At 47.1% G+C, this 26460-nt stretch overlaps 1 long non-coding RNA gene across 1 annotated transcript; it reads right to left on the bottom strand.

The window, feature by feature from the left end:
• Positions 1–2827: 2827 nt before the first annotated feature.
• LOC134550737 (uncharacterized) lies at positions 2828–21689 on the bottom strand. The gene is made up of 3 exons (XR_010080405.1): positions 18025–21689; positions 15662–15750; positions 2828–3606 (listed from the first exon to the last, which is right to left on the bottom strand). It is a non-coding gene; the product is annotated as an uncharacterized LOC134550737 (long non-coding RNA).
• Between the last annotated feature and the right edge of the window lie 4771 nt (positions 21690–26460).

Raw genomic sequence — 26460 nt, forward strand, 5'->3', positions numbered from 1 at the left:
AATTTCTGTGGATTTACTTCTCCAAGCCCCATGCCCGGGGGTTGAAATTACCTTTTTTCCTCAAGCAAAATGCAAGTTTTTTGTCAACATGTGAAGCACTCGAGGCTTTTTTGACCACAAAATACAATAGTCTAAAATAATATGGAATTATGTCATCCATTCCTATTCATTTCTCATTTTTCCTCACATTGCCATTGCAATTCTCCATAAGTTTTGGGCACAGCTTAGGCAAATTTTCCAGCCAAGCTCTGATAGAATTTGTGCTCAAAAACCTTTGAGATGTTTATTCTTCAGGGAAGAGTGAAACACGAAGCAGCAAATGTTCACGGTGTCAAAAATAAAGCAAGTTAAAGCGCTGCTCTTGAGAGCAGTTACTGCATGAGGTGACACCATCCTGAAATACTCTGTAGTAATTAATGTGCTCATAATTGGAAGTGGGAATTTTTGATCCGCCCTTTCCCACCATTCCTGCGGCCACCACAAATCCCTCATCCTTCTGTGCCAGTATTGATCACCAGTGCCCGGCAGAGGAGCACCCCGTGGAATTCCCAAGCACGGGAAGAGCTGAGAGCTTTGCTGAGCTGTGGGAACTCCATCCTGGCAGCTTCCAGCACGACGAGCTCCTAATGAGCACGTGGCTCTCAGCATTTCCATTTCTCAGAGATGAGCGTGCCTGCATTCCGTGTTTGGGAGCTCTGTAGAATGAAGGTCAGTCACGTTTGTTCAGTCACCAGGGAAAGGCCCGAGAGGAGGGAAAGTCCCCCCAGCAGAGGCATTTCCACAAATGTGAGCCTTTAGGACACAGAATTGCTCAAGATGAGGGAGAGCACATTCCCAACCCTGCCCATTTCAGATTCCTTCCCTTTTGCCCCATTTGCTCCCCTTTACTCAGGGACTTTTGACCAAGCCAAGCCTTGCCACTCGCTCTGGGGAAAATCCCACAGGGAAGTACTGCTAGTCCTCTACCCCCTAAGTGGAAAAGAAAAATGGAAAAATTACAAGGTTTTTTTTCCCCTGATGCCCTAAAAACGATTTCCAATCAAAGGTGGTGTCCCAGGTTAGCTCCTTGTGAGCTCCAAGAATGAGCTGTGTCTCCCTGCGGCTCTGCCAGCTCTGACCATTCTCCTGCAGGAGATCCAAGCACACAAACGGAGATGTGCTCCCACCTTCCCAAACCTGGCATCCCATCCCTGTGTCCTTCCATCTGCCGGTTCCCCACTTATCCAAAGCAGCAACTGGTTCTGCAGCTCACCAGCTCTCCCACCCTGCTGTTCCCAGATCTGTTCTCTGCTTCCCCAGACCAGGATCTCTGACCCTCAGAATTATCCTGGATGACACAATTAAATTAATGTCATTCATAACATTCATTTTTTCTCTGCTGGATGGGTTTTTGTGCGTATTTTTGTTTGTTTGGTTTGGTTTGATTTTGGTTTTGGTTTCTATTTTTTTTTAATAGGCTCCATAAGACTAAAATGAAACTTCCTTCCTGCACATTATCACGGGTCTATTCACCAAGCAGTTCCCTGCCTGAGCTCAGGGAATGTTCTGGGATTCCAGTATTGTCAGGTTCTAGAGATAACCACGGCCTGATTGAAAAGCAGATCCCATTCCACTGCTGGAGCACAGAAAATGGGAAGGACCCACCTCTGCTCCCAGTTCCCAAATTTGTCATACAGGGATTATGGTTGTTAGATTTTTGAGGGAGGCCCAGTCTGCACGTTTCAAAAGCTGGGGTTCCTCCTGCTTATCAGGCTGTTTTAGAAAGGTATCACTTGGTTTTTATTCAGGAAAAATTTATTTTCCACAGGAATTTGCTCAAAGGAGCGAAATTCCCATTCTATCTAAGCTCACAGGCAGGCTAACTTTCATAATAAAATGAGACCCAGACAAAATAAACTTCTCTGAATAAGGATTGAAAGCTCGGTGTGTGTTTTTCGTCTGAACAAGATTAAAACACAAGGTTTTTATCAGAAATGTTAAACATCGATGTTTTGGGAGAAAAGTCAGTAAAAAAATTCAGAAAGTGTTTGAGTTCAAAGGAGATTAAATAATGTCTAATGGTATGATTTGTCAAAACTAACTTAATTCCAATCCAATGCAGCAAAAATTTGATTAAATGCTGCTAAAGAATAGATTTCCCTATCAATGGGAAATCCTTACAAAAGGTATTTCTGTTTCAGTTCTTCTTTCCCTGAAGCAATTGTTCACTGAATTCTCCTGAAGCTGCAGAACCAGGCTGGGATGCTCCCCTGCTCCCCAAATTTTATGCAAAGCAGATCAAGCCTCAGTTTATGGCCAAAGCCCTGGCACAGGAGGGGAGGAGGTTGGTCACACATGCCAAAGGAGCTCTGAAAAGCAGCTCAGAACTCCTCAGGGCTTTCTATTTGCCTGGCTTAGCTGATTTGGATGGGCCCAGCTCACCCCACTCTCCAGGATGTTTATGCCTGTCGTCCCTCTAATTTACTCTTTCAGTCATCTTTTTGTATTTGTAAATTAGATCAAGTAATTCTGTCTCTGTTTCCTCACTGCTAAGGAAAATACTGTGACAAATGCTGCAGCCTCAACCAAAGCATCTTCTTAAACAACAATCTTCTGTTCAATTTGGGCTTTTTTTCAGTCACATTAGTGTATCACAGCCATTTAAAGGAGAGTATTATGAGGCTGTAATTCAAATTTAGGCTGATCATAGTCTTAGATTTTTAGTCATAGATCATACTCTTAGATTTTTAATTCTGGAGAACATCTACAGAGGTTGTCATCCCAAACTTGTAATCACCTCAGGAAATATAACTTTTTTTTTTTTTCTTCGAGAGATGTGTAACTGGGGAGTAAAAAAAAAGCTCTTCCTGAAAGGATATTCAACCCAGTGCTGAAATGTATCATGAAAATGAGAAATTGAAGGGCAAAGCTGCTGCCAAGGGCCAGGTTTTACTGTACATGGAATGGGTAACATGGGGCTCATCATGTGCCTAATTCCAGTTTTTTACCTTTATTTCCATGGATAGAATAATTTTATCTTTGTTTCTATGACTCTTTCTGTGAATGGAGGAGTCCAAACAGTTCTTGACAAATGAGCGGATCCAGTGCCTGCCCTCTTACACCTCCCCCCAGGAAATTTCTGCCTGAGCCCTTCATCTCTTCAGCTGATTTGATCAGGCACAGTCAGTAGAAAAAAAAAATAGGTTTTGCTAATTATATTCATAATTTATTCCTGCTCACAACACCTGAGAATTGCCAATCAAACCTCACACTCTCCAAGGTGCACAGCAGATTCTTCCTGCACATCACATACAAAAGAAAAGTGAAAGAGGAGTGAAACTGAAGTAACTGAAGGTGAAGGATAACTGGTTATTTTAGGGAATCCACAGTGCCCATACAGGACAAATTCCTCACCTGATACCTCCTTTCCTTTTGACGGGGAATGGCTGGAAATTATAATTATATATTAATTATCTTTACATAGACTGGCTTTGCACTCATTTCACTGCGGTTTTCATTTGAGTCATGATTTCTTAGGCTGCTTCTGAGCTGTAGGAGAGATTTTCAGGAACCTTGTTCAAGTCAGGAGATCTTGCTCTGATTTTCCTCTGCTTCTCCTCTGTCCATCTGTGGAAGGAAATGAAAGAGCCTGGAACAGTTTGGCTGTGGCAAATTCATGTTGCCTGTCACCTCCTTTTCCCCCCAGTCACTTGGGATGTTTAATGAATAAATTTAATTTAGGAAGACCCAAGTACACAGCCTAATTTGCAGGTGGCCACATCAACTTGTTGCTTTAATTTTGTTTCCCAGTTGAAAAAAACTCTTTATTGAGAGGTTTCAAATGGCAAAGTTTCTCCCAGACACAGCTGAGGTGAGGGGATGCCTCTCTGCAGTCCTGTGCTTATTTGTACTGACCTGCTTAGCTCAGGCTGTATTATATAATTTACATTTCTTAACCCGGTATCTGTTTGCCAGGCCAAAAAGGGACTGGAAATGCTTGAAACCTCTTCTACAAAATATTCCTGTGTGGAGAGTAAAAGTGTTCTTAGCATGGCTGGGAGAGCTGGGAGTAACCAACCCTTAGCAAGGGGCAGGTACAGGTTGTCCCTTGCAGTTCCACTGTGCCATCTTTGTCATGTAGCCATGGAGCAAAAGAGAAGGAAATCACAGGATGCTTCACCATTTTCTCTCCATCATATTTAGGCCCAAATCTCCTGTCTTTTGGAGGTTCTGAGGCTCTCTCCTGTAAGTCAGGTGTACTTTAAGGTTGGTAGCATATTGACTGTATTTGAGTGCTTTTCTGCTTATCTGTGAGATGTGGAGCCCACCCATCAGCCTGCTGAGCAGATAAAGTGATTACAGAGGTGTCATTTCCTCCCAGTGAGCAGAACTGCATCTCACAACAAATGAGGAAAGCAGAAAGCTTTTACCCCTGCAGGGTAAAATACCTCCAGCCCAGAGGAGAGCAAGGGAGGGCTGACCATTCTCACACTCCAGTCAGGACTGGAGGCTCAGCTGGGCTGTTCTGAGGAAGACTCATCCCTGTCCCTACTCTAAAGAACAATTAATGGTTGTTTTAAAGGAGTATTTCCAAGTTTGTTGGTGTGACAGCTGCCTTTCCACATGGAGTGCCCACTGTCACTGCAGTCCTTCTCCTTCCTGTGTGCTCAGCACCCTCAGAGAAATCAACTTGTGGCTTCCTCAAGCCCATATCCATCCCAGGGAAGCTGAACTAAAGAATTCTCCTACTAAAACTTGCAACAAAGAATTGCAGATGCTTCAGCGTGAAAAAAGCCCCAAACTGACCAAAAAAAAAAAAAAAGGCCAAACAAAGCACAACCCATAAAAATAATGTTAAAACAGGTGAGGAGATCACCTACATAAATTGAGATTTATTCCTAATCTTTGCCTGTGCTTCAGTAGTTTTTTTTTATTTGAAGTCCAAACTCTTTAAGTCCACAGGGCAATTCCATTCCCCAGCACCCCAGTGATGAATGGATCATAAAAGTGTTCCAGGAGCTCCAGAATTATTAGAATTATTCACCAGGTATCTGCAAACACACAGGGTAAGAGACCCTGCCGCAGCAGAGGAAATGAGAAATTTGGGAACAGCTCTCCCTGAGGAAGCTGGAGCACACCTTGCTGAGCAACAATAAAACATATAAAATTAAAAAAAAAAACCCAAACCAATGTGTAATTTTGATTCACTGGCATTAGTAACTGAAACATTGCAGTAACAACACGTTACACTCTGAGAATTGCAATGGCAGAACAATTATCTAATTGGGAAGTCAAATTAATTACACCGTGTTTTAATGACTTAATAAGCCAGAAATGGTCGTCAGGCTGGGAAATGTCATGAAAAATTAGCAGGGAGTGCAATTTGCTGGCTAACAGAAAGTTTTCCTGGCAGAGGTGAAGTTTGGGAGCTGCTTTGCTCACAGAGCCACCACTGAGCTTTGCTTTGTGTCTCCACAGCTGTTTGAGGATGAGGTGGGCCTGAAGAGCTGAAAAAGGTGAGATTTGGAATAAATATTGGGGATAGAATCCTTGCAGAACCAGGGCATTTTGTGAAGGTCACTGGAGGGATTTCTCTCTTGGGAATTCTGCTTGGAGAGCAGCCTGGTGTTTAAAGTGATGATGAGGAAGGAAGCAGCCGTGGGGAGAAAGGCAGGCAAACAAGAAGGCACGGTTTTAAAACAAACAGATAGCAGACAAAAAGAAAAGAAAACATTCAAATACCGTGTGTCTGGGAAGCAGGGTGTTTGTTTTTGCTGGACAGGTTGCAATTAAATGGGAAAAGGTATGTAAATAACGCTGCATGCAAATATTCCCGTGGACACAGGCCTGTGATCTGTTCATGATTCCAGCCCAACACCAGGATTTTGTCTGTGGCATGTTCCTTGCTTTCATCTGTCCTTTGGTCTGGGAGCTGCCAGATTTCCATAACTGGGTCACCCAGTTCTTTCTCAACTTTGTTTTCTGCTGTGAAATGAAAAATTAGCATTTTTCGGTGACATGCATTCGGGGCTTCTGAGAAGACCTTGGGTGGCCACTCTGGAAATCAGGAATGCTGACATAGCTGGGATAATAGGCAGGAAAATATTCATCCTTGTGGATAAGGTGGATTTTCAAGGAGCAATCACACAGTTTGGATGAAAATCATTGGTTGTTCCAAAAGATAAATGTGATTTTGATGCACGGGAGTGATGCTAAACTCTCTCTGCACTTTGCATAGTGAAAACCACAACGCGAGAGCTCCAGAATAAATTGTAATAAAATCTTATTATAATTACAACAATAATTATAACCTTCATTTAAAAATCTTTTTATCTCTGAGAGGCGTGAGTCACAGCGAGTGATTTATTAATTAAAACCGGGAAGGTGCCATCAGCAGCGGTTGCTCTTTAACCACTAGAGAGCGTTCACGAACTGCTTTAAAGCTCCATTTTCGGCTCATCCCTTGAGCTCCAGGGTTTATCTGATAGGGGACACGGGACAGTTTGAAGGAGGTTCAGGGAGACGTCTCAGGTCTGGCTTCTGCTGGTGATGAAGAGTGTGATGAAGGAAAGGAGGCAATCCTCGAACATTTGGGGTTTTTCTGTGATTATTCGCGTCGGGTGTATCCATCCCTAGTGGCCAACAGCACATCACAGATGGGTGTGAGGAAAAAAAATAATCTTGGAAGTGTTAGACAAGGTGAAATTAGTGTTTCAGTTTTATTTAAAGAAGGCCTGGGTTCTATATTTACAGGATGAGTAAGCAGTGCCATTTCATTAACTCCGTGCTGATAACGTTTTTAATTATTTGTTAAATTCACCATCCTATGAAGAGTTTTGGCCAAAACTGGGGCAGGATGCCCAGAGAAGCTGTGGCTGCCCTGTCCCTGGCAGTGTCCAGGGACACTTAAAGATCCCTTCAAGCCATTCCATAACCCTAAAATTACGGACTGGGACCTCCACAGAGAATTAAATAAAAAAAAATCCATGGAGCCCCTCAGCTGCACTGTGTCCTTCCTCTTTAGAGTGCAGTTTCCAAAGGGGTTTCCATAATCCCTGGGGTCAGGGTGAGCAGGGAACACTACAGTCATTGTTACAAGTAAAAAAAGCACAAAATTTCTGCTGGTGTCTTGTTAATAACGACGTTGAGGAACCCAAAGCTCATTTTCCCTTCAGGAATCCTCACTCCTGCACTGCTCCCCTGTCCTTTCCCCACTAGAAGGCAGAAGCGAGGTTTGGTGAGCGCCTTTACCAAAAATCCAAATCGCCCAGCAGGAAGATTCACAGCGAACCGACTGCTGCTGGTTTTGTGTGCTTCCATCACCTTCCCCATTTTCCAGGGGGCCAGGGCTGTGTGCAGCACCCGTGGCATCCCTGGCTGGCTCTGGGGTGGGCTCTGCCTCCTCCAGCCCCACGGGCCACGCCTGGAAGGATGCATTATCCTGCTGAAACTTCAGCAGGAATGTTGAAAGGAGGATTGTAATTAATTGAGTTGGAATTTGGCCAAGGCAGAGACTTTAATATGTCTTCTTTCCTGGCTCTTTTTTATTTATTTTATTTTTTTTTCCCCTCTGCAGGCACAGTTGTATAACACCCTCGTCTAGAGCTTTGACAAATTCCTGGCAGGAAGGTCCAGCCACGGGGCTGGGGGATCCATTCAGCAGGAATGTCTTTGCTGTTCCCTCATCCAGGTCCCTTGGAGATAAAACTGATGTGTACAGCGTGTATTTAGTGAGAGCCCACAGAGTCTTAGTGCTCCCTTTCAGCACATCGATGCTTTCATGTTTTAAGCTCTCGGCTAAGCAAATCTTTGTACTTCTTTCCTCCTTTTCCTTAGCACCAATTAAACTCCCCGGGCATATTTATACAAAAATCCCTGTTCTTTCCGAGGCAGAAACACTTTCTCTTTCTTCCCAACAGATTTGGAGCCTCCAGATGACTGCAGCAATTTTGCCTGTTAGCAAAGAGAGCCAACGTCGCCTCATTTCTCTGGCAATTCTGCAATGCCATTTGCATAATGCGAAGTTTACATCTTCCACTGTCACATGCTCCCACTCCTTTACCACCCTGATGTCCATTGGAAGTGCTGGAACATTCTTTGTTTCATACCAGGCTTGGATTGAACCAGTTGCTTAATTTTCCCCGATTCCTGCAGCACTGCAGGAGTTCCCAACATTTGTCCTCCCAATGAGCTTGTCTGAATTGCTGTATCGCTTTTGCTGCGTTCTCTGATGGCTCCCTCCAAATAAAACGCCTTTGTAGCATCAAGGAAAATAACAAGCACTTTTAAACCTTCTTCTTCCTTATTTTTCCCCCCTGTGAACTGTAAAAATCTGCATATCTGATTGATGCAACTTCATCCTGATCTGAAGCCACGCTGCTTTTCTCTCACCACTCCCTCTAAAAGTGGCCCTGATCTGCTGGCTACGATTTTTGCAGAGTTTTTGTTGTTTTTTTTCCCTCTGTACAGACAATAAACTTTCACGTCCGTGATTATTTTGCTCAGCAGAGTCACCTTTTGCCAGGATTGAGGCGAGGATTGCCCTCAGCCAGGCACCTGCCAGTCTGTCTCTCCCATAGCTGTTTGTAGTGGTGTCATGGAATCACGGAATCACAGGAGGGTTTGGGCTGGAAGGGACCTCAAAACTCATCTCATTCCACGCCTGCCATGGACAGGGACACCTCTCACTATCCCAGGCTGCTCCAAGTCCCATCCAGCCTGGCCTGGAACTCTTCCAGGGATCCACAGCTTCTCTGAGTAACCTGTGCCAGGGTCTCACCACCCTCACAGGGAAGAATTTCTGCCCAAAATCCAATCTAAACCCACCCACTGGCATGGTCACGTGCCTTTTATGAGCAAAAACCCCACCAATTTTTAATTGATAGATATATTAGCTATTTAAAACCCGAGTTTTAAAGTCCTTGTGTTTATTTTTCCTGTAAGCAGATGCACTCCATTGCTCCTGTGACAGCAAACCATGTGGCTTCCTTGTGTTCCAGCCACATTTTGGACTTTAATTAAATATAGCATCTCATTCCTCGGCTTTTCTCTCTGCTGTGTCCCTTCACATACTTTCGTTTTTATTTTCCCCACCCATATTTTCCTTTTTAGAGCTCTCCCTCCTGATAATCCTAATTTATTATATCCCTGTGTGTGCCTCGGGTGAGCTCTGAGCCCCTGCAGCTCCCCCAGCACCGAGGTGGGTGCGATCAGCCCTTGCTGAGCAAGGATTCGGCTTTCCCAGAGCTCAGGACGTTTTGTGCACTTCCCCTTTCTCCTGTCAGTGCGAAATAGATGTGCCACACAATGTGATGGGAGCGTGTACACAAAAATACCCTCAGAGGTGATTCAGGATGGTTTTAAAGAAAAAAAAAAAGGGGGGGGTGGGGGAGGAAATAAACTAAGCGGGCCTGAAATTGTTTTTAGCTCTTTTCGAGGCTGTTTCTCGGTTGGTGCCGTTGCTATCGCTGGCAGGGTGCTCGGCACGCCGCTGTCAAAGGGGTGCCGGTGCCTCTGGGGACGGCGATAAGGGCGGGGGGCGCACAGACCGCACCGCCTTTCCCTTCCTGCTGCCCCCAGGGGCCGGCAGGGCTGCGACAGGGGAGAGCCGAGCCCTCATTATCGCCCCTGTGCAGAGGAGCACCGGCAGCGCCTGCCCGCGTTTGTTCCCCGCGTTTGTTCCCCGCCTCGCCGGCCCCGGCGTTATCGGGACGCGGGGAGCGCCCGCCCGGGACGCGGCTCCGCAGCGCTCCGGGGGCTCAGCCCTGCGGAGAGGGGTGGCGGTGCTGGGTCTGGGCCGGCAGGGTCCCTCATTTCGAGGGATTTGTGTCGCCACTTCTTGGGGAGAGCGGGTTCCCTTCCAGCAGGGTCGCTCATTTCGGGGGATTTCTGTTCCCACTTCTTGGGGAGAGCGGGTTCCCTCTTCCAGCAGTTCCCTTCGGTGGTCAGGGGTGTGCCAGAAACACCTTTCCATCCTCGCACCGTCCCTCTTGAAAAGGTTTAAACACCTTTCTATCCTCGCACCGTCCCTCTTGAAAAGGTTTAAACACCTTTCCATCCTCGCACCGTCCCTCTTGAAAAGGTTTAAACACCTTTCCATCCTCTCACTGTCCCTCTTGAAAAGGTGTAAACACCTTTCCATCCTCGCACCGTCCCTCTTGAAAAGGTTTAAACACCTTTCCATCCTCACACCCTCCCTCTTGAAAAGGTTTTTATCCTCTGAGGAGGGACCTCAGGGGAATTCCGTCCCTGATTTCCTCCCGGCTTTCCACAGCTGGGATCCAGTGGGAATGACAACCATCCATCCCCTGGGAGCCCACAGCCTTCGAGAGGGCCAGTTTGGAGCAGCCATCCCTTATTCCCAGGGACACGGCCCAGTCCCTCTGTGCTCACCCACATCCCCATTTATTTTACCTTGCTTAAATAGCCCACCAGGGAAAATCTCTGAAATAATCAGTTCTGAGCACAGAAACTGATGTTCTGCTTATCGGTGTGCTGCTGACCTGGAACCACTCAGGCACGTAAATATCCAGGGGAGTTTACACAGTCCTGTGGAGTTCCACCCAAATTTTTGCACGCTTTGGGGAGTTTTTTAGGGCTGGGTTTTTGTCTGGTTGTTTTTTGGTGGTGTGGTTGGTATGACAGGTGAACCCCTGAGAGCTGAAGCCTCTGCAGACTGCTGTGATGGTTTATCATAAAGTCATGGATGATTATAGGTGGCTGGAGAAATTCAGGGAGGAAGGGAGGAGCTGGATCGTGGTCCAGGTGACAAATTTCACCCTCCCTGCTGTGCCACAGACCATGGGGAGGAGATCTCTTTTACTGGATGTGTGTGCACATTATCAGCCAGCATTGGAAACCCTTTCATTTTATTCTCAGTTTTATCTCCCAGTAATCTTTCAAGTATTCCTAAAACAGAGCAGATGTTTAATACCTAGGGACAAGTCTAGAATTGAAGGAGAGATATTTTCCAAGTAATTTGGGGGAACCTGACAAGAATCCCTTAGTGCTGGCTGCTAACTGTGTTTTCTTCCTCTTTTGATAGATCTGGCTGTGTCAAGGATGGTCTCCATGGACTTGGTCTAACAAAGGCATGATGGATCTGACCCTTTGTAATCTTTGCCAATAAAGCTGGAAAATGTTATTTTTTTCCCCTCTGTTTGCTATCCTGCCAAATTTTGCTCCCAGGAAAGACTGGCTTTGTCTCAATGCCCAGTGCAATAGTCACCCACCTGGGCTTCTATCTTTTACCCAAATATGCCAACTATATTTTTTCCCCTTTGTATTGCCAAGTTTTTTTGGGTTTTTTTTATTTATTGTGCCTCGTCTCTTTCTGAGGTAAAGTTATAATCTTGAAAGAAGATTTTCCTGATCGGTTGCCATAATAAAACAAAGCAAATCTGCCTTGGGTGGTTGCAGACATTAAGCACACTTGGATCCCTGTGGCTCAGGATTTATTTTGGGCCATAAGGTATCTATGGGATGCATGGATAGGGAATCCAGAGGGGAAAAAAGGGCTCCTATCCCAATTAGGCTGGTGAAACTAAGGAGGGGAGGATGGTGAGAGACGCAGAAATAAGGATGCTATTTCTGATACTCTAATGAAGAAGGAGAATCTGTTCAAGCAGCTCTCCCAAAATTTCACTGTTCACTTAAAATGTGCTTGCTGCTTGTTAGGAACAACCTCCCAGGCCTGCTGGCACTGCTGTTGTTAATTACTGCCTCAGAAGCTGTGTGGAGGAGGCTGAGGATTTAAATTCCTTGGACAATGTAGAAGTTCTGCCTAGAAATGAGGGATGCGTTGCACAGGTTTATGGCTAACAGACTGCTTGGGGTTGGAAGAGACCTGAAATCTCATCCCATTCCCACCTCCTGCCACGGGCAGGGGCAACTTCCACTATCCCAGGCTGCTCCAAGCCCCTTCCAGCCTGGCTTTGGACACTTCCAGGGATCCAGGGGCATCCACAGCTTCTGTGGGCACCCTGTGCCAGGGCCTCAGCACCTCACAGGGAACAAACAATTCCTTCCTAACTTCTGACCAAAATCTCTCCTCTCTCAGTTTGATTTCTCTCTTATTTTTTTTATCTCCAGCTCATCAAATGAGCCCAAAATGACTCAAGGATTTAAAAGTAAGCCTTAGTGCAGTACAAAACATCCTAATGTTTTTGTCTGGTTGAGCTGGCTCATTTTATAAATGGTATTTCCTGACTGGTGTCCTTCCCACCGAAGCATTCATTGCAGTGGGATGGATGCAAACACAGGTCTGGGATGGATCCTGCACAAACAGTTCCCAAGGACAAGGCAGGCAGAAGGTGCTGGGAGGGAGAGCAGCATCCTTTGGCTGTGCAAGAGGAAAACTTCCAGAGGCACACGAGGCAGCCTTCCCAAGAATGCCCCAGGAACCTCTGGCACAGCCAAGAGCTGAATTAACATCTCCTGAGTCCTTCAAAGACAAGCCCTTCTCCCCGAATCAGTTTTATTTGCTAACAGAAAGCCAATGGAAAGAACCCTTTGATTTCAGTGATTTAGGGCAGAGTGCCAAATACTCCCAAAAATCCATTGCTGTGTGCCCGAGCCACATCATCCAATACAGAGAAGAATTTTAACCTCTGTTTCTGTCAAGTTCTGACTCAAAGTCAGGTGAAGGGTGGTGGCTCAGCAGGAGCTCTGGCCCCTTGCTGGCAGTTCCATGGAAATGACTTATTTTTGTCTCTTCTCGTGATTATTCCTGTCTCACATGGGGTAGGTTGGGACCATCTCTCTCTCTCTTTGCTCTGCAGTTTGAATTCGGACATGGAGTGGGGCATTTCTTTGCTCAGCACCCATCTTGTACACAGAATAATTCAAGGAAAGTCTCTTTCTGACCAGTCCTTCCAATAAGAAGAACCCAGTGTTCAATCTTTATCATTCCCAATAACCAGAAACCAGCAGGGGCAGATGCTAAAAGTTTGAAGCCCACATTTCCAAGGAAAGCAAAGAGCTACATTCTCTTCCTCTGCTCTGTCCTTCTTCTAATCCTGGTGCATTTGCAAAAGCTGTAAAGCAAAACACGTGGAAATGCCCATGCTGAGTCTGTTTGGTTATCAGCTAATTAATTCTCAGGAGCAAACCCACATTGGTGAAGTCGTCCTGGGTAACTGGGCATCCTGGATGATTCTTTTTTTTTTTTTGTCAAATCACTCTCTGAGTGATTCAATTTTGGTTTTTTGCATTGTCAGAAAAAAAGCAGCTTTCAAGTTTCACTCGAGGGGTTTTTCACGTGCCAGCGGTGATTCCTTTACATATGTGAAAATTCCCCCATCCAGATTAACTTGTGCAAGGATGCTTTTCGTTCTGTTTTTCAGAGAGGGGCTTGGAGCAAGGGCATGGAGTGATGGGAAAAGGGGGAATTTTAAAATGAGACAGGGTGAGTTTGAAACGGGAATTGGGAAGGAATTGCTGTCTGTGAGGGTGGGGAGGCCCCGAGCGGCCGTGGCTGCCCCTGGAACCCTGGAAATGTCCAAGGCCAGGTTGGAAGGGGCTTGGAGCAACCTGGGATAATGCAATGTGTCCCTGTCCTGGGAATGGGTGATCTTCAAGGTCCCTTCTGAAGCCTCCGAGGCCGAGCCCTTCTGGGATTGAGTGGAAGTGGCCTGGAGGCCCTGCGTGCTCCGGTGGCCGGAGCTGAGCAGGTCCCAGGCGGCCTCCTCCTCCTCTGGCCTTTCCATCAGATCCAAGGAGAACAGAAGGGGCCGTTTGCTGCTGCCCTGCTGGGGCTGTGTCTAATCAGAGTTAATTACGGGAGGCTCCACAAGGCCCCCGAGCTCACAGAGCCGCTGCTCCATCCCGGCGCCTCCGCCGCCGCTTTTGGGAGCTGCCCTTTATGGAGCACCAAAGGTAGAGATTGCACAGGAGCCCTGGCAAGCAGCACAAAGTGCCCCAGCTTAGTACTGAAGCAATGACTAATCAGGGCATCCCAGGAGGAAGCTCTGCAGCAGCTCCTGCAAGGGTAATGAGGACGATTTCCATGGCTGTGGTGCTCTCAGCCGAGCAAAATGCCACAAATCTTGTTTGTTCTTATTTATTCTCTCCAGGTGACACAGAGGCAAAAGAAAAGGGCTTTTCCTGGGAGGGGAGGGATTGCACCAAAGGTTTTGCAGGGTGAGCAGCAAAGGGTTGCTGTTTTATCATGGCGCCACTAATAGCTGAATTCTATTAATTGCTGAATGTTGTTTTGTTTGGCAAATACAGGAAGCAGTTTACATGGCTACGCGAGTGCTCTGGTTGCCAGTCCTTCTGAAATGGTATTATTGTAGTGGGATAATTCTGATTAAGGACAGTTCCCTGAGGAAGGAGGGCCTTTTGATGACTGAGTCATTTCCTCTCCCCGCTCGGCTCCGGGGCGATAGTGCTGCTCTGCCACAGGCACACACCCTTTGTAGCCAGGGACTCCTCCACAGGGGAGGTCCAAAGCACAGCCTCAGGCATTTCCACCTAAGGCTGTGAGTCCTAAAGAAAGCACTGGAGCACCAGAAATACGCCAGCAGTCCAAGCTGAAACTACTTTTCCCCCCTAAAATATTTCACTTGCCAGTCCCCTTTCCAAACCAGTGTCTTTGGCTGTGCCACTCCGCTGGAATAACCTGTCAACCCCTTAAAACTCTGATTTTTGTTCTCACAGAGGCTAATTTGGCAAATTAATTTGCTGAAAGGCAGTAACACCTCTGCAAAGCACGGCAGTGCAGCCTTGTCCTTCTGGATGAGGTCACCTGCCAGGCCAAGGGCACCAGGTCAATGAACACAGGTCAGAAATCAGTAACAGCAAAACTGTGCCCTCCTAAACTGCAGAAAGCTCAGAGTGAGGGCCCAGAGGGAACAGATTCAGTGTCCTCTCACTGCTGGTGGGCATCAACACTTCCCAAGCATGCAAACACCAGGGAATGTGATCCCAGTGGTGGACAAGAAGAGCCCTCAGCCTCTCCCTTCTCTTTGATTTTCACCATGGAGATGCTCGGATGAGCTCAGGCCTAACCACGGCTTAGCAAGAAAACGTCCCTGCTGTCACCTCTGGGCTCAGCCCGGGCCCTGCTCAACCTTTTCCCTTTCGAGGTGCAGTAATTGCCCTCCGATGAGGCAGGAAGCTGTACCAGGGTTATTGCTCTGGAGGAGCCAGTGTTATCAAAGAACAACACATCGGGGCCTGTCCTCACAGGAAGGGAATCATAAGTAATCAGCAGGGCTATAACGCAATTGGCTGCTGCTCCCTCCGTGCTGAGTGCAGGAAAAAAGCGGCACAGGACCTTTTTTTTTTTTCTTTTCGGTAGTCAAAGTGTTTTAAAAGAGCCCTGGTTCCTCTTTGCCTCCCTGTTTGGCTTCTCCAAACATTGCTGTGTTTCCTCAGCAAGATGTAAAAACCCCTTGGTGTGTGTGAGGACGGGGCAGGGGGACCCTTCTTCCCAAATTTTGCAGACTGGGGTCATCCCTGCCTTCCCTGAGTGCCCCCCCCGTTTGGGAGCAACGTTAGTCAAGGGGGAAGAAGTGGCCTAGAGTAGAAAAATGATGAGGATCCTTCAGTGACGCCCTTCCTGCCCTTTATTCCCATTCAGGTTGGAAATTCTTTCTAAAAACAGGTATTTCCCAACACGTGTGAGCGCACACAGGGGCAGTGGTGGGTGTAACATTGGGGTTTTTATACAACTACTCACCATAATGGCCTTTTAACCCCGTCCAGAGTGGAAAGATGAATTAATTTCATCCATCAGGATGCTGATCCCTCAGCATCCCTCAGCAAGTGCTGCAAAAGGAAGCAGAAATATGGAATTTGGTAATAACACGGAATCCAGCTGGAAGAGATGGCAAGGTGGCAAAGGGAAGGCAGGCCAGAGAGGATTTCTCTTATTGCTGGACCACAGGTGAGGATTGCAGGGTCCCACCCTGGTGAGGTGGGCAGGGGATGTGGGGTGGGGGTGAAGGAGGAGCTGTGAAATCTGTGGGAACAAATTTCTCACAGGAGGAGCGTTTTAACAGCTCTTCCTGCTTGGCTGAGTCTGCCCTCAGCACAGAGCCTCTGACAATGCCTGATGGATGAGGAAAGGAAGGAATAGAGCAGAAAACAAACAAAAAAATCTGTCAATGGACCATTTTGGAATGTTTCAATATTTTGCTGTTTGGTGAGTTTAACCATGGGTAGCAAAAAGGACAATACATGAACCTTGAGCTGTCAGAGAAGAGGCTGGAAAATCAGTTGGTACCAGCAAGAAAGGTCCCAACGTTTTATGCTTATCATGTGTCCCCAGAAATAGAAATATTTGTCCTTTGGTTGCTGCTTTTCCTGTCTGTTTTTCCCCCTCTGTTAAACATGGAACTCCTCACTGCTGACTGGGCCCCTGGATGAGCTGGAGTGTGGACACACAGGGATGTGATCACATCCTCCCCACAACCTCCCAACCTCCCTGGGCTGCTCAGGACTCAGGGATGAAAGTCTGAAGAGCCCGAGCAGGAACATCTGCTCTGCCAGGAGTCACGATTTCCCCTTTTGGTCTGATCCAGGGGTCATGGTCCTTCAGACCTCAGCAGAGAGTTTTTACTCCAGGGGTACTTCCAGTGCTTTTACATCTCAGCTGCTCTCCCCGAAACGACTTGTGTCAGTTTGGTTGTTTGTTTTAGTGGTGATGTTTTTAAACTAAAGCCTGTGTGCCCAGGAGGCACATAAAATAAGAGGCTTTTAAAAGCCAGAGGATAAATAAAACACAACCTTGAATAAACAACAGGCTTTTGTCCTAATTTCCTCCCATTCCTTAATGGATGCTGATAAACTATCTGGATTTCTCAGTGTATTAATGCCACAATGACAGCAACACCAAAGCCACAACTTCACAACAGCGATGATTTGACCAAATCGTTGCCTTTGAGGCAGGCAATTGTTTCATTCCAAGTGGGTTGTAGGATATTGTGGCCTCACCAGGCTGCTCCTCTCTCTACCCCATCACAGATGGCTTCAGTGAGAGGCATTTGTCAAAGAAAATCCACTCAGGGCTAAAACATTCCATAGGAAAAAAATAAAAATCTTCTTTGATCAAGTAGGACCACGCACACCATGTTTCGTTATTAATTTTATGCTCAGCACTCTCACAAAGTGAAACTGTTGAATTTCACCCGTGCTGGTGTGCCTGCAGCAGTGCCAGGGTGGCTCCTGGTGTCCTCCACAGAGGCTCTTGGCCAGGAAGGCCTTGCCTTTGTTGTTTCTGGCCATGTGGTGAATTCCTCCCCTCACCAGGTTTGTGGATTTATGGACTTTTCCCTGGCACAGGGAGGTGGTGGATGCCCTGGAAACACTCAAGGCAAGGTTGGATGGGATTCTGAACAGCCTGGTCTAGTTGAAGATGCCCCTGCTCGTTGCAGGGGGCTGGACAAGATGAGCATTAAGGCCCTTTCCAACCCAAACCATTCCAGGATTACAGATCCACAACCTTTGTTTAAGCACAACTTCTGCACTGGAAATAACAAGGAGCCATTTTATCCCTTGGGGATCAGAGCCTGGGCCCAGGATTTCTGCTCCTAGCAGCTTCCACCCTTGAGTCCACTCCCAAAGTGCCCTCGACTTTGCACCAAGGGCGAGTCAAAACAGCCTGGACACCCACCCAGAGCTTTGTTTGGAGAACATTCCCAGGGCACGTCACGCCCAACCCATTTTTCCCTCTGAAAGTCTCGGAACAAAGCGGGCGACGCTCGGTAACACAAACACACACGCACCAAACACAGCCAGGAACAGGCAGAGAGCAAAAACAAAAGTTGCAAGCAAAACAAATGCACATAAAAACACAACTCTGGGCATGTCTGGACAGAGCACTAATTTGGTGAGTGTATGGACTTCATTGCTTGCTGAGAGAAATTGTTCCTCCTCTGTACCAATCCTTCTGTTTTTTATTTCAGGACATGTATGGTTTTTACTGAAGGGGGGTGATAATTTTCACAACCAGAATTAATTTTGCTTCAGAAGCAAGGAAAACATTAAAAAGGGGCAAATTCATCAAAACACACTAAAATATTTCACGTAAAATGACCACACCTGCAGGAATGGAAGCTGAGAATTCACATGGAAAGCACAATGGTTTGTTACAAGGAGAGCAGATGAGCATCATCCCAAAGAGCAGGAATATTTGTCCCTCCCCTGTTTCTTTCCTGAAGGATTCTTTTCTCATGTAGCAAGAAGAGAAGCCAGACCTTACATCATCAGAAACAATCTGGGCATCCACGTGAGAATCAAGCAGGCCATGGATTCAAGCATTCAAAAGAATAGTGGGGGGTTCTTCAACTCTGATTTTACAGAGAAAAAAGGGCTGAAAGAAGAGATTTTTAATTTATAATTAATAGGCATGCTGATCTCCAAGGCAAATTAAAGTTCTCCTATGCTCAGGATTATCCCAAACCCAAAAGAAACGGAAGCTGAGCATTCCCCTTCCAGTCCTTTCTTCTCTTTGATCCCTAAAAGCATCCTGGACATCACAGCGTGCCCTCAGTCCATCCTTGGGAGCTGACAGGAGCAGGGCTGGGAGCACCAGGCCTGGCCGTGTTATGATGAATCCTCTGTTTTAATGATTTGGAGGAAAATATTGTTCGTGAGCTACATAAACAATTTTAATTGGCTTGGGCGCCCAAAAATGTGCTTTTTTTGTTTGGCTGCCAAGGTTGCTTTCTCGCTTGCTAATTATGTTTCGCTTTAGCTTTCAGCAAAAACAGGAAATAAAGCATCCATTACTCGAATGACAACTTTTCAACAAGCCAAGATTTCGACATCCATTGTGTAATTTCCGACCCGGAGCCAGCTAGGAGCTAAGTGCCTTTTGAGCCATATATCCCCTCTCACAAGGGCCTTTTGGGCCCCTCGTGCTCCTAAATAAGGTTTGTGTGTCTGAAACAGCTCGGACACTTTTGCTGCTGCTGCTACCCACTGCCCAAAGAATTCCCTTTCCTACCACAGGATTTCAAGGATCCTGAAGAAGAGCATCTTTTTTTTTTTTGTTTTCCCAAGGTCATGGAGTGATGGGAGAAAGGGGAATGGTTTTAAAATGAGAGAGGGTGAGTTTAGATAGAGAGAAATTCTTTAGATAGAGAGGAAGTCGTTCCCTGTGAGGGTGCTGAGGCCCTGGCACAGGGTGCCCAGAGAAGCTGTGGTTTCCCCATCCTAGGAGGTGTCCCAGGCCAGGCTGGACAGGGCTTGGAGCAGTCTGGGATGGTGGAAGTTGTCCCTTGGCAGGGAGGTTGGAATGAGATGGTTTTGAGGTCATGGCCTTCAAGGTCCCTTCAAAGCTAAACCATTCTGTTATTCTGTGATTCCAGGTGCCAGGCCAAAGGCTGCCTGCATGCCTGGAAATCACTGCAGTGCTTTTAGGCAAAGATTAAATGATGATTTCTCCTCCCTCAGGAGGGTCCCAAGCCCCAGCACCACAGAGGAGGGTTGGACTGATGAGTGTGTGTGTTTTCCTTTTACACTTCTGCTTCTTTAGCGCTGATATTGATTTTAAACTCTGATTTTTCAGGGCTTTTTTTTTAACAAGCCTTTTGAGTTAGGCTTTTTTCCCCCCTCCTGAGATGCCCTGTCTTTTGTGGTTTCAAAACACACTTTCAAAAGCATCCAGACTGGATGCTCTGTGCCATTTCTGTGGAGGAGAAGCTCTTCTTCCTCGTGTTCAGCCAACTGAGCTGTTCTTGGCAAAGCAAGCAATAGGTACCTACCACATGGTGGAGGATGCCCTTTAAATTACCTATAAACCCCTTTGATTCAAAGTGCTGATGTTGCCATAGGCAATTTGCTAAGCTTATTGATCATCTTCTGTTTAAATTAAAGTTTGATGTGCTGGAACAGGCTATTCAGCACCTGAGAGCTAATGGGATGGGATGAGATACAGGGAGCCAGAGAAACCTGCACATGGGGGGAAATGGATTGTGGTCAAAAAGAAAAAAAAAAATGAGGGTTATATGCTGAATAGGTTCCATGGGTCAGTTAGCAATAAATATTGTGGTTGTAAAAGAGCCCAGTGTGGATATTGGAGGTGGGGATTTGTCTGTGTAATTAAAGGGAAACGGGCAGCTTGTTAGAAAACTCAAAATTTCAGGGAAAGGAAGTGAGAAAACGAGTGTTATGATTTATTATAAGCGTGCTCTTAGTGATATCTGCCGGAAATTCCCGCTGCCCCGAGTTTTGTGCTATGCTGGGCGAGATTTGAGCCAGTGCAGGCAGGAGGTGATTGAGGTAAACATTGGCCAAGGAAGTGGGGAGAGGCTGTCTCTGCCAGATGTGTGTCTGTCTCTCCATCTCTCAATCAGTCACACAATCATTCACACAAAATAAAGCTTTGGAATGAAGAAAAATCCAGCTTAATTCATGAAGAACTAAAGTTTCCTTGCTAGAGCCCTACCCAGCAAGACTGAGGTTATTATTTTTTTTCTCCTCCATGAAAATCAAGGTTGATTTCCTGGTTTTAGATTAGTTTTCAAGCTTTTCAGTGTTTTCATTACACGCCACCACGTTTGCCCTGAAGTTAATGGAACATAATGCACTTGCTGAAGGAATATCAAGATGAATTCCATGGCAGTGACCAGAGGTACAACTGAGAGAACAAAGTCACTTTTCCAGGCCAGGCACGGAATTTTGCCCACACTGACCTAGGAAGTGATTTCATAACCCCTCCAGACTTATTAAAGCTGCAATAGTGTTGGTAAAGAGTGGTCCTGTCAGATGTTCACCAGCAACCAGAGCAACCAGGGCTATGGAAGGTGTCCCAGAGGAGGAGATTGGGATGAGATGGACTTGAAGGTCCTTTCCAACCCCAAGATTCCAGGATTCTGGGAACACCTCGAGATAAGCTGTGTGCTGCTGCTGATTTTGGCAGCAGATGTTCTCCTTTATCTCCAATACTGCTGTAAATTCATAAACCCATGAATCCTTTCAAAAGGAAAGGCTTGCAAGATACAGACTTACTCATAGGCCGTCTTAACATCCAGAATTTTTGTTTCTGAGCCCACCCACCTGGCATCCTGTGCCAGGGCCTCAGCACCCTCTCAGGGAAGGATTCTTGCCCAATCCCCACCTAACCCTCTGTCAGTGCCAAGCCATTCCCCCTTGTCCTGTCCTCCCAGCCCCTTGTCCAAAGTCCAGCACTCCTGGAGCTCCTTTAGGCACTGGAAGGGCTCTGAGGTGTCCCCAGAGCCTTTTCTTCTCCAGGCTGAGCCATGAGGGCCGGCAGGAGCTATCTCAGGAAGCCATCTGTGCACGGGCAGCTCTGCAGGAAACCCCGCCAGCCCAGCACCCATCTCTCATTATTATTTCCCTCCCTGACAGTTTTTCTCCTTGACACTTTCCCCACACGACAGCGGGCAGGAAGCGAGTTGTCAATTGAGCATCCCCGCTCGTTCCGCAGAATGCAAAGTGCTTTAGGTAAGAGCCAGTGCCTGTTTATTGGGCACTTATTTCCTGTAGGCACAGCCAAGAGGAAAGCTATTGGAAATAGAAATAGTTAGAAAACTACAGAGGGTGCTTTTAGAATCATAAAAATCACAGGAAAAAAAAATCAGCTAGGTTGGAAAAGAACTTTAGGATTGTCAAGTCCAACCAGCCAAGTTCTCCTGAGACAGGCAATTTTTGTTCTGGTCAGAAATTCATGTTCATTGTTTTAGTGAGTTCTCAAAACCACAGAAAGTTGTGAAACGGGGTGGGGGGGGAAATATCAATTAGTGGCCAAAGCCTGATAGAAACTTCCAAGAGCTCAGAGAGAAGCAGTAGTGCAGCAAGTACCTGTAGGATCCCCATGGACACTCCTTGCTGGAAGCAAAGCCAATCCCACCTTTCAAACTGAAGTTATATCTTTTCCAGGGGTAAATAATGACTCAAATAGACATTAATTCTACAAGAATGGCCATTCATTCTGAAAGAGCCACAGGGTGGTGGGAAGAAAACACAGAAAATGGTGCTGAGATTGCAAACCATCCCATTGTTCATATTGTCATTGCAATATTAGGGCACTAATCCCACCTGGAAAATATTTTTCCTCTGCCCAGGCCACTGGTTATGTAATTATTAATTACATCTCATATTACATAAAACAACAAAAAATATCTCTAGAACATTCTCCGAACAACTGATAAAATCTTTTCGATTGAAACTGGTAATCTATAAAACAAATCTAAAATCTCAAAAAAAACCCGAAGCAAGGTTTATCAATTCAGTGTAGATAATGTTATTCGAGGAGTCTGGTGATTCTACTTGTGCTATCTTTTAGAAAAAAAGATAATAACTCAGCCTTTCCCCAAAAATAAGCTTAGAGTAAGCTTAAAGCCCGTGATAGCTGCTGTACTGTGCTGTGGGGACCACCACTGGATTTTGTTTCACCCAAGGAAGGCAGCGAGAAACTCCTCGAGAAGATGCTCCAGAACAGGCTGCCCAGGGTAGGGCTGAATTCCCATCCCTGCAGGGATTTAAAAGCTCTGTGGATGTGGCACTTGGGGACAGGGTTTAGTGGTGGCCTTGGCAGTGCTGGGGGAACAGCCTAGGAGGGTTTTTCCAGCCTAAATTATTCCAAGGTCTAAGCTGTGGCTGCACACTCAGGATTTTGCTGGGGCAGTGTTTGCACAGGCAAATATTCCCCATTTAGGTCTGTCCCGAGTTTCCTCCTCAGCAGGTAGCAAAGGAAACAGGAAATCAGACCTCAGGAAGGCCCAGAAGACATCTCTGAGCCTGAAGGAGAAGTTCCCAAAGCAGGAATCCCCCCGGTGGACAGGGCTGTGGGGGGCTGCCCTGCCCTGCAGCAGCCCTGCAGCTGCAGCAGAACCCAGCTGCGGGGGCAGGAGGGGCAGGAATTGTGCAAGAAGCTCAATCGGCGCTGAAATGAGGAAGGAAATAATGTGTTAAATGATTTAATTCTCTGAGCTCACTTTGTTCCTTGCAGATAGACCCAGAATCGGGGCTGATTACAGTGCCTTGTTTTGATTAACAGAGGCAGATCTGAGACGGAGACATTTCTATCAGTTTCAAAGAGTTCCCACATCTTGTATTTCATTTGCACAGTGGGGTCAGGAATTCAAAGGACATTTATCTTTCATTCTTTATAGCTAAAAAATTATTTTCAACGATGCCAGTTTAATGCTAGTCGGCTCCAACTGACCTTATTATACTTCAGTGGAATTACTCCAGATTTACACCAGTGGAACTAGGTGGACTTTATCTGATGCTAAATGAATTTATGGGCTTTGAGTACTCTGGATGTGCTTGTTCCACGTCTTGGGGGGTTCGATGGGATTAAAGGGTGATCAATTATTTTAGCTGTGTTTCAGCTCTAAATATTCCATCGGTCGGGTAATGCAGGCAGAATTTGGGAGTTAATGGGCCAAGTGCAGCCTCAGATGCAGCCTGGGATGCTGTTGAGGCCAGGTTCCCCACCAAACCATCACTCCTGCTGCCAGCACCTGACAAATCCGAGCTCCTCTGCGCTGCTGCAGGAGATTAAAGCAACATTTCTTTTGTACTACCCCGTAATCTTTATGTTGGGTGGTAAAGTTAATGTACGGGATTGTCACTCAACCCATTTCACACCAAAGAGCCCAGAGCAGCTCTGAGCCAGCAGTCTGGAGGTGAGAGCATCACCCACCCATCCCTCAGTCTCAGAGGATGTGTGGAGCCGCTAAATGAATCATTAAAAAGAATTGAGAATCCCTGAACTGCTGTAACTGCTGAAAACACCTCCGCCCCCGCCAGTCTCCAGCTCTCAGCAATGCCAACTCTCTCCGGGCTTGGTGGGAGAAATGTGTTTTAAACAACTCAGTTCTTTGCTGCTCACAGGGAAGGGGGACAGGCTTGCAGAGCCCATTAGCTGTTCCACATGCACATCCCTTGGCAAGGGGAATCAGTTTCTGGCCGGCACACAGCCGCTGGGTAGCACAAAGGACAGACTCCTTTAATCTTCGGCAGCAGCATAGCGGTGTCCAGGCCTGTCAGAAGCTGCAGGAGGAGTGATGGCCGTGCTGCTGACAGCCTTCTAATTGGGTAGCAGAAAGCAGCTCTAAAGGACGTGTTTGTGCCAACAAGTGTGGCTTGACATCAAGGGAGATCCGCCGGGGAGCCGAGGGGGGAGCGCGGCGGCGCTGGATGCGCTCCGAGCCCGCCGGGGCCGGGTCTCGCAGCCGGCAGAGCTGGGCTTGGCTGTGGGGCTGGAAGGCTCCAGCAGGGAACACATGGCTCCAGTGCAACCAGGAGGGCTTGGCCTGGCTGCTCTGCCAAAACCTGTGCCCTTGAGCTGGGTTTGGGTTGGGAGGGACGTTCAACACCACCTCGTTCCACCCCCCGGCAGCCCACAGAGGATGGGAGGTGTGAGAGCCACAAGCACTCACCATTTGCCCACCATGAGTTTGCCCACTGATCCTGGTTCTCTCTCTCCACACCCCACAGCCACCAGAGCTGCCTGCTGCACTGCTGGGATCCAGCAGCCAGCACCTCCCTGCTCCTCCAAATCCACTGCAAAGCAGCACAAAGTTCACACTGAAAAACACAGGTAGCTGTGTAACAGTGCCTTCACTTAAATATTAATAGGGGAGGCTGAATAATTCCAGCTTTGGCTGGAAGGCTGGCTGATAGGGAGTGTGTGATAGGAGCTGCTGCACCTACCCGTCACTGTGCTTAGGTGACTCTGCTGCTCTGTCAGGGGGGAATGGAACCACAAATTAATCTGAGAGCGCTCAGCCCCTGTGGTTTTGGAATTAAGGGCCTGCTCTAAATATAAATAAAGATTGATGGACTCGCTGCCTAAAATACCTGGGAGAGAGCTCTAGCACAGGCAGGGTGAGAGGGGCCTGGCTCTGGGACAGAAAATGCAGGGAAGCATGTCCAGGCTTCCCAAGGCTTTGTTATTGTTCCTGATGACCAGGAAGAGAACCTGAAACTTGTGGGTGGTGACATCAGTGAAAAGGTCCTCAAGGGGGCTTAGGAACCAGAAAGGAGAGCTCCAGGGAAGGGTGTGCTCCAAAGTTTCCTCCTGAGAGTGGCCCAGTGGCACCTGGTCTGTACATGAGAGAAGAAAACGCAGCAGTGGGTGGGTGGTGGTGACCAGATGGGCTGGGCCAGGACAGGGTGCTGTGCCAGCCAACACTCAGCATCCCAGCTGTCCTGCTTTGGCACACACCTGCCCTCCCCACGCCGTGCCAGAGCAGGGAACTGGCACTGCTGGCAGCTCTGGGGGTGCTCCAGAGGCGAGCCAGGGGCTCCAGAGGTGGCTGGTGCAGAGAGAAGAGGCACGGGGATGGCAGCACGAGGACCTCACAGAGCCTGGCTGTTTCTAAAATGTGTCAGGATTGATGTGTGCTCCAACAAACATGATTTTGATAGGGTCACTGTGAAGAGACGCAGCAACAGCATGGAGAGACCCCGGTTGTGCTGGAACCAATGCTCTTTCCTCCCTGAAATGACACTTCTCCACAGACTTGTGTGTGTGGGGAGGCAGCCAGACAACTCATTCCCGCGGCATCCAGAGGAGCTAATAATTCCCTGAGTGCTGGAGTGCATCATGTTCCACTAACGTCTGCAGGAACTGGAAATTTACCCGTCCAATTTTCTCCTCTCCCCCAGCCACAAAGGGAGACCACTCCAATTATTTTTCAGACAGAATTAAGGCTGATGTTTACCATTATCTCCCTGGTAACCCTCTCCTCATGACTACATTATGCAACATAATTGTAAAGCAGCCTCAGCTCACTGGGGTTGTTATTAAATGCACTCTGCTGCTTTTTATTTTTTTTTTCCCCCAAGGTCAAGGTTAGTAATTAGGTGGCTGGTATGCTTGGGACAGAGCCTTGTTAGGTAGGAAAAAAATTAGAAGGAATTTAAAGGATGCATCAGGCATTCCCAAGCGATGAAATTTTGTCAGCAGAGGGTAGGCCAGGGAAGGAAAGCGATTTAGGGGACGTGCAGTGGCCCAGCACACAGATCTGCAGATGGAACTTGGACAGACTCGGGGCGTGGATGAATTTCCACAGGGAACGCGGGAAAGCAAGCGCTGATATTGCAAGCTGAGGTGAGCGTGGCTCCTCTGCGCTGCAGCTTTAATTGGAGCTGGAGGAACAATAGTGACTCGAGCTGTTTGTTTTTCTCCTGGCTGCTTTTTCACCGAGGTGGTCCTTCAAGGTCCCTTCCAAGCCAAACCACTCCGTGATTCCTTGATTGCACAGTCCCCAGGCCACCTATTCCTGGGGATTTGCCTGTGCAATGGGATGGGGCAGCCACTCAGCAGGAGCTCTCACTGTTTCCCTGGTCCATGTGAACTGGGTGACATCAGACTTCCTCATTAAATCCACCTCCTGATACACTTAATTGGGGGATATTGCTTCATTGCATGTTGAACCCTGGAAGGAATCAAGAGCAGAAATAACAACATTCTGTGGGGGAACGAGAGGACTGATGGGTTCCTGGAATGATGTCAGATTTCCTGATAAAACTGCTGGTTATTGCCAAGGTTATGGA

This window comes from Prinia subflava, chromosome 5, assembly GCF_021018805.1.
Source record: "Prinia subflava isolate CZ2003 ecotype Zambia chromosome 5, Cam_Psub_1.2, whole genome shotgun sequence".
NCBI lineage: Eukaryota > Metazoa > Chordata > Aves > Passeriformes > Cisticolidae > Prinia > Prinia subflava.